The 7925-nt window shown below is 37.9% G+C and overlaps 1 long non-coding RNA gene across 1 annotated transcript; it reads right to left on the bottom strand.

The window, feature by feature from the left end:
- Positions 1–311: 311 nt before the first annotated feature.
- LOC116568987 lies at positions 312–6060 on the bottom strand. The gene is made up of 3 exons (XR_004276811.1): positions 5879–6060; positions 2696–2822; positions 312–775 (listed from the first exon to the last, which is right to left on the bottom strand). It is a non-coding gene; the product is annotated as an uncharacterized LOC116568987 (long non-coding RNA).
- Between the last annotated feature and the right edge of the window lie 1865 nt (positions 6061–7925).

Genomic DNA, 7925 nt, shown 5'->3' with positions numbered 1-7925 from the left:
ATAACTACAACCAAGAAATGCTACCCATCTCTCTGCTGTGTCAGTAAGTGGGGCCAGAGGGTGAGGTATGCACCTTTCTCTCTTAATCTAATTGCATTCCTGACCTGGCAGTACAGCCTGGAAGAAAAGAACAAGGCTCTGGAGGCAGACATACTTAGGTTTCTAGGTCTTGGGTCTGGCTTTGCAACTTAACAGCTCTGTAATTTTCAGTACATAACTTGTCCTCTATACATCAGGCTTTTTTCATCTGTGAAATGGAGATATTAATAATAAAGTTTAAATCATGTGAAATTGCAGGTGGCAACTATTTTTAATTTAGACAAATGGCAGTTTCACATGGTTTTACCCAATAATATCTACCCTACAGGGCTGTTATAAGGATCCTCTGAGATTATAGCATTATTTGAATTTTCTCTCATCAAGATTTTCCTTATTCATTCTACAGTTTATGTAAACTCAGATGAAGAAATGGAATCCACATCTTCAGAGAGCATTATACCTGAGTAAGTAGAGTGTGTCAAATATTTTGCCTTCTTCTATGAAATTTCCTGGTTGGACTTCATTTAAGCACCACCAGAAGAGATTCTCCTTGTTGAGATTCAAGAAACATAGAGAAGAGTTGCCTCTACTCAGGAGTAGAGATATTCAAACCTCATGCTGTCAGAGCAAAATAAATATTATGTTTCCTCCCTAAAATTGAATTAAGTTATTAAGTCAGCATTCTTCAAATCTTGGTCTCTGAAGATCCAGGGCTGTACAGGCATCACTGGGAGTCCTTTAAAAAACAAATATTTTTTAATATAAAAGCTAATTTTAATATAGAACTAATATATTACTATAAAATTTAATATAAAAGATAATTAAATTAAACCAGCCCCTGTTTTCTCCAACCCTAATTGGACTCTAATATGAGGTAGGGTCAGAAATGAAAGCAAAACATAAAAATACAACAACAAAATCTAATGCATAAGGATCCCACAACTTGAGAGTGTTTAATGGGTTAGACCATGACTCCACAGTATCTTATCCAAGCAGTAAATGGTACTTATATGAGACTTGCTTTCAAAAATAATTGTAGAAAAGGGTAAAGATAATGAAAGGTTTCAGTCTGTTTAGTGCTAGCCACTTCTCAAATGCTATATGCTTTGCTAAATAGTCTCTCAAATTGTAAGGCCACTTTCACTTCCAAATAGCTCTTCCTCTAAATTCAGAAAAAAAGTGGTCCTACTACTTCCATAGTCTGTGTCTGAGCCCTAAGAAGATTGGCAGTCACCATAAAATATTACTAAAAATATCTTAGATTTTGGCAAGTGCAATCACATTTTTGCCCTCTGAATGGTTTCTCTGAATTTTAATTCTGAGGACATTTCAAGAAAAATTTAATTTTCCCTTCTCTGATTAATTTGCACTTCATTTTTCATAATATTTTCTAAGAGGTACTTTAAAGCCAAAAAAGAAATGAGCCCTTTAATATTTGGGGTCTGTGAATGAGTAAGCCATATTTTCCACAAAATAAGTGGATTAAAATTAATTAAATGGCGACATGTTTCCAAATTCAAAACTCTTATAGACTGATACCTGGCAAACTCTCTTTATTCATTCAGATGTTTGAGGATCACCTATAATGTGTAAAGATTTACACTATATATTTTGTGGGTATAGAAAAGTGGGCAAAATATTGCCCCTGTCTTCACAGAGCTAACCACCTCTTGGAGAAGGAAAAGGATTCCAAACTAAAATAAAATGTGATAAATATGAAAGAAGTGGGATTCATAAAGCACAACTGGGAGTGTGAAGCATGAAACTGTCAATCACAACTGGGAGTACCAAGGACAGTTTCCTGAAGAAAATGCCAATTTATATGGGTCTCAAGAATGTGTGGAGTTTTAACAATAAAATAGGGTGTGAAAGGCATTGAAGGCAGAGGTTAACACGACCAAAAACATGAAGCTGTGAGACTATGTTTTATATTGGAGGAAGTATAAATAGATTGGTGTGGCAGGAATAAAAGGTACTTGGCAAGAGGAAGATGTGGTAATAAGTGTACCTGGTAAATTGGTCCAGATTATAAAAGGTCTTGAATGCCTTGCTAAGGAATTTAGAACTTTTTTCACTTAAATAATGGACTCATGAAAGGGTTAATTGGGACATCTCCATTGAGATACGGAGAGAATGGATTTGGGGAGAGCAATATCAAAAAATAATGAAGGCCTAACCCAGCACTGTGGTAATTGGGATGAAAAGGGGCTGGGAAAAGAAACACTTCCAAGATTTGAAATAACCTGGATAAACTAACTCTCTTAAGATGTATTCAAAAGGATGCATCGAAGGGTGGGAGCAGAAGTCTAGAGTGACTCCTAGGCTTCTCTATAGCCTGTGTAAGACAGGGACCCCAGAGATTAGCAGAATTAAAGAAAAATATCATGACCTAGATTTGGAGCATTTGACCTCCAGGTACCAGATAGATATGGAGGATTGGCAAAAATACAGTTGAGAACACGTCTGTTTCTCAGGGGGAAAAGGCCAAAACTAGAGCCATAGATTTAGACAGGGCTAGAGAACCAGGCTAACTAACATTGGTTACACTCCTTTAAATCAGTATTCTTTCAATATCTAATTACATTAGTTTGCTCGGGCTGCCATAACAAAGTACCATAGACTAACTGAATTAAAAAACAGAAATTTATTTTCTCACAGTTCTTGAGACTAAAAGTCTAAGATGAAGGTGTCAGCAGCGTTGGTTTCTTTTGAGGTCTCTTTCCTCTGCTCAAAGAAGGCTGACATCTCCTGGTGTCTTCATGTGGTCTTCCTTCTGTACATCTCTGTGTATAAAGTTACTCTTCTGGGGTGCCTTGCTGGCTCAATTGGCTGAGCCTCTGCCTTGGGCTCAGGTCATGATCCCAAGGTTTGGGGATCCAGCCCTGAGTTGGGCTCAGTGCTCAGTGGGGAAGTCTGCTTCTCTCTCTCCCTCTGTCCCTCCCCCTGCTCAACCTATCTCTCTCTCAAATATATAAATAAAAACTTTTAAAAAAATAAAAATTAGGGGCGTCTGGGTGGCTCAGTGGGTTAGGCCACCACCTTCAGCTCGGGTCGTCATCTCAGGGTCCTGGGATCAAGCCCTGCATAGGAATCTCTGCTCAGCAGGGAGCCTGCTTTCCTCTCTCTTTCTCTCTGCTACTTGAGATCTCTCTGTGTCAAATAAACAAATAAAATCTTTAAAAAAATTAAAAATAAAAATAAAAATTACTCTTCTCATAAGGATACCATAATATGATTAAACCCCACCTTAATGATATCATTTTAACTTAATTACCTTTTTAAGGATCCTATCTCCATATATAACACATTTTGAGGGCCTGAGGATTAGGAATTCAACATGTGAATTTGTTGGAGATGGGGAATAATTCAGCCCATAGTCAATGTTTATTGAGAGGAGAGATAGAACCCTGTGTAGAAAAGGGTAGAGAAGGAAAATCACATGTGACAAATGAGTAATTCAGCTTATCTTTGACTTGTACTCCTTGTTTAGCAAAACTCCAGACTCACCTTCCCTAGGTGACAGTTTAAAATCATCTATTGGTAGTTAAGCATGCTGGATTATTTGAAGGACTTAATAAACTGAATCTGACATGTACATGGATGAATCACCTACCAGATATTCAGGCACACTACACAGCCAGCATAATAAAAGCAACAGATAAATATTCCAATGGATTAAAATACAGAGTCTAGAAACAGACATCTGCATATATGAGAATTTGATATATGTTAAAGGTGGCATTACAAATCAGTAGAGATGTAATGGATTTTTAGGAAGGTTGATAGCAAACTGGCTTATTCTATGGCAAAAAAATCTATATGATACACAAAAGTGAATTCTAGACGATTTATAAAAATAACTTGCACAAGAGAACACTATATAGTTAATAAAAGTATAGGTTATTTTGAGCCAGCACATATTGATAGGCATCTCTGAAGACAACTGGGTTAGTCCTGCTTTAAATTATCATTAGACCTTTGGAGTATGTCATGCTTGCTGCTGGTTTTAAGTGAGGCTGTAATGGGTACTAGGTATGCAGCATGTCAAATAGAGCATCAAAATTGGATTCTGAGTTTGAGTTGGTCCTATGTGAAGAGTGTTATGTCAAGGTCAGAGGGATAGAAAGCATTGGGAATCCATAGCATACAGTAGCATCATGGTCACTCAGATTATCACCAGTGATGGCATTGAGTGAAGGTAGAGATCAAGGAACTGGCAGATAGTGGCTGTGGCACTTAATTGCTAAAGTGACAGTAGTGATTACCAAGATGATGAGGTGGAGTGACTACTTAGGACTGCTCTGGAAAGTGTATGTAAAGAAGAAGATAAGCATAAAGTCTTGATTTTCCAACCCAAAGCATTGGTGGAGAACCAGAAAGCTTCTATGGTGCCTTATTATCTTATCTCATGTAGGGACAGGGCATACATGGCTGAGAATCAGGCCAAGGCTTGATTATAAGAATGGAAATTGCTATTTCATTTAAATAAACCAGTCTACCAGGTCTCGTTCACTAAGATGGGAGACTAGTTGGGAAGGAGTGGGGCTCTGATGGTTAGGGTGGGATATTTAGACAAACACAGGCAAGGGTGATAGCTTTAAATTCATAGCTATCTCTAAATCATTATTGCAGGGGCCTTGACTGAATTGGTATCCCACAGAACACCACCCCAGCCCAGTATCTGATGACATTATGCTAAATGGATCTTATGAGTGGGGAAAAGCAAGCACCTCAAATGCTTTAGTGAGACATATGTCCCAGAGAGAGGGAAATAAACCTATGGAAGTTCAAGGTTCTATCCCATAGGGTAGTTTCTATGAGTCCACTGCACAGATCATTTCAGGATATTTCTTTTAAAGAAAAAACATACTGATACACCTTGATCCTCCCCTCATGAAGAGAAAGGCTCAACACCAAGTGGACTTTCTTAGATTTTGAAGGCAGCATATATTTAAGTGTTCTGCTTTGACATTTCATCGTCACACTCAAACATAACCAAAAAAATGTGCACAAATATTAGAAAGGGTGATGGTGGACAAGATATGTCTAACTTATTTGTAGACAGTAGTAATAATAAGAATAGTTATTACATACTCTATTAGTTGGTCAGTTGTTGTACATTAATGTATCATCAGCAGAATGAACATAAAGTATACTCACCCGTGTGTATATTTGTGTGTGTGAGAGAGAGAGAGACAGACAGACAGATAGAGACAGACACAGAGACAGAGAGGGAAGGAGAATGAGAGAATATATTTTTAAGGTACATTATTCAAAATACTGAAACTTACAGGACATTGATGTCCATTGGCCCTTCCTTAAGTATTTTAAGATCTTGCCATTTAAAGTGAGGTCCCCAAATCAGAGGGATCAGCATCACTAGGAGCATTAGAGAATCTCAGGCCCACCCAGAACTACAGAATCAGAATCTGTATTCTAACAAAATCCCAGGTGATTTTTATGCAAATTAAAATTTTAGAAGCATCACTCCTAAATATGTGTTTATTTTGGAAGATGTATCAGACATGGAGAAGCTTATGTGTGCATCCTTACAGCTTCAGGGGTGCTGGTGTAATCTGAGAAGTTCCCACTTGTCACTCTAAACAAAGCCTTATTAGGCTTTCACCTGTGTACTTTCCCATGACGGTTTTGAACTAAAAAGAGGAAAGCTAAATGAGAATAAACCGATAACTACAACAGAAACTAGTCATAAGTTTCTCACCTTTGCAATTTGCCTCCAAAAATTCTAGTTCTAGAAAAAACTTTCCATCTCTCTTCTTCAAACCCATACATATATTGACCTAGAAGGCCACCCAGAAAGTATTTGCAGATCAAGTACCTTGGGGTCTTCACATGTACTGTTGTCTTTCACCAAAACTCTCTTTCCACAATGTCTCCTGGCTCTTCACTAGCTAACTCCTACTTGAGTCTCTCCGTCTTCACATCTGATGAGTAGTCCCTGACTTTCCCTCCTCATCCCAGCCCGCCCTCGGTACTCACTTAGTGAACCCTTGTAGGAGCCTACAGACCAGGCTTCTGTTCTGGAACAGAGCTTACTGTATTGAAATTCCCTAAAAGTTCTTGGGGGGAATGGAGGAGATGTCAATCACTGTAACTACAAGGTATATGCAGAGACTGTCACTTTGCGCATGCTTATATTTGCTTACTAGGTGAAGAAATAAATAAATACAGGAAAACTTACCCAAGATCAGACAGCTAGCTGGGGCCACCCTGTGACTGAGCCTCCAAACCGGATGGGCTCTACCCGTGAGTACTACACTGTGATGCCTCTAGGCCACCTACTAAATAACCCAGAGTAAAAAGATTACAAAGCAGATTCATGACATGTATTTGTTCAGTTTATTTTATGCAGAAAGTGCATCTTTTTACACATGCAATCATGTTCCCATCACCACACAGATTTCTAGCATCTTTGAAGGAAAAGAGGGGGGATTTTAGAAAAAAAAGCTGTCCTTAGAACAAAATATTTGTAAGGAAATGATTATCAGACACAGTAAGTGCCTTGAAAGATAATTTAAATATGTATCATAGTCTTCCTTTGTTATAAAAATAATTGCTCTAACTCCAACTTTCTTCAATCACTTAAAATAAATTCTTAGACTTGTTTTCAGAAGTGAGTGCTTGGGTAGGTGATAATTCACACTTGATCCCCTTTGGTAGAAGTATGTATTTCTTCCATTTTATATTTGAACTTGTTGATTGTGGTAGCTGGAAGGCTAAAGACCATAGTAATTATTTCTCTCTCACCCTGGCACACCTTCCTTTTCTCTCTTTCTCTCTCTCTCTCTCTCTCTCTCTCTCCCTTTCCCTCTCTCTTTTTCAAAGTATAAATGTAACTTTAGGCACAGTTAGTTCTTGGTCTGATTGCCAGATTTTCCAGTAATCACATCTGAATTTTTTTCAACATGTGGGCAATTTTCATTATTTCAATCCAGTAGTGACCTTTGGAATTCCAGAACCATTTCCCCTCCCCTTCCTGGTGCCCCCACGAAACTCAGTAGCTCAAACATCTGAGAAACCTCTGGGCATCTTCACATCTGTTGGCATAGAGGATGAAGACCACTGTGTGGTAGATTTTCAAACAACAGGTGTTGAGCTTAGGGAAGAGTTTGCCAGTTTTGGAGGAATGAGAAGCAGTACTTAATTCTTAGTTTCCAAGCTCTTTGGAAACACTTAGAAAACAAAGTTAATCTGTTTATACAGAGCTCACATTGAAAAACCACAGCAAACAATCGCTAAGTAAAGGCAGACAGGTTTTTAGTTTCAAAATCCTAAATTTTAGATCAATTTTCTATCCAGAGCAACTCAGTCTTTCAGTCTGAGATTATGTCTCCTTGATGCATCTAGACTCCATGGAATATTATTTATTCAAGGGGTGGCTTCCTTGTTCTTATGCCTAGCTTTCAACAATGTAGTACACAGAGTTGAAATTCTTTCCAAGACTAATTAGCCCAATAGATGTTTACTAGGGATATGCAAGAGTGTGAAATACCATCTATATGATCTGCCTTATGAGTCTCTGGAATCATTGCTTGTCTTTCTCACTGGTAGTAAAGACTGTAAAGTACAGAAACAATAGAAGCACAGTGTTTAACCCAAAATATCACTGAAATCCCATTTTAGGAAAATCTGTTTCTTTCAAATTTTCTCAGAGAAGTACAAAGTGTTGCTTGGTGTGCAGTTATCTGCCGGTATAAATGGTATAAATGGATGATTGCTTAAATACGGCTTCTTTTAGAAGAGAGTTAGAGGACTTTACAAAAGCATCAAGCTGTGCTTGCCATACAGGTGAGCCTCTTGCAAGTAAATAATTTGACTTGATTGTTAGAAACATTTCTTATCTCCTTATCCAGTTAATTGCTGTA

Source organism: Mustela erminea, chromosome 11 (assembly GCF_009829155.1).
Source record: "Mustela erminea isolate mMusErm1 chromosome 11, mMusErm1.Pri, whole genome shotgun sequence".
In the NCBI taxonomy this organism is placed as follows: domain Eukaryota; kingdom Metazoa; phylum Chordata; class Mammalia; order Carnivora; family Mustelidae; genus Mustela; species Mustela erminea.
The sequence above is the reverse complement of the archived record's forward strand: the minus strand, read 5'-3'. Positions and strand labels throughout refer to the sequence as shown.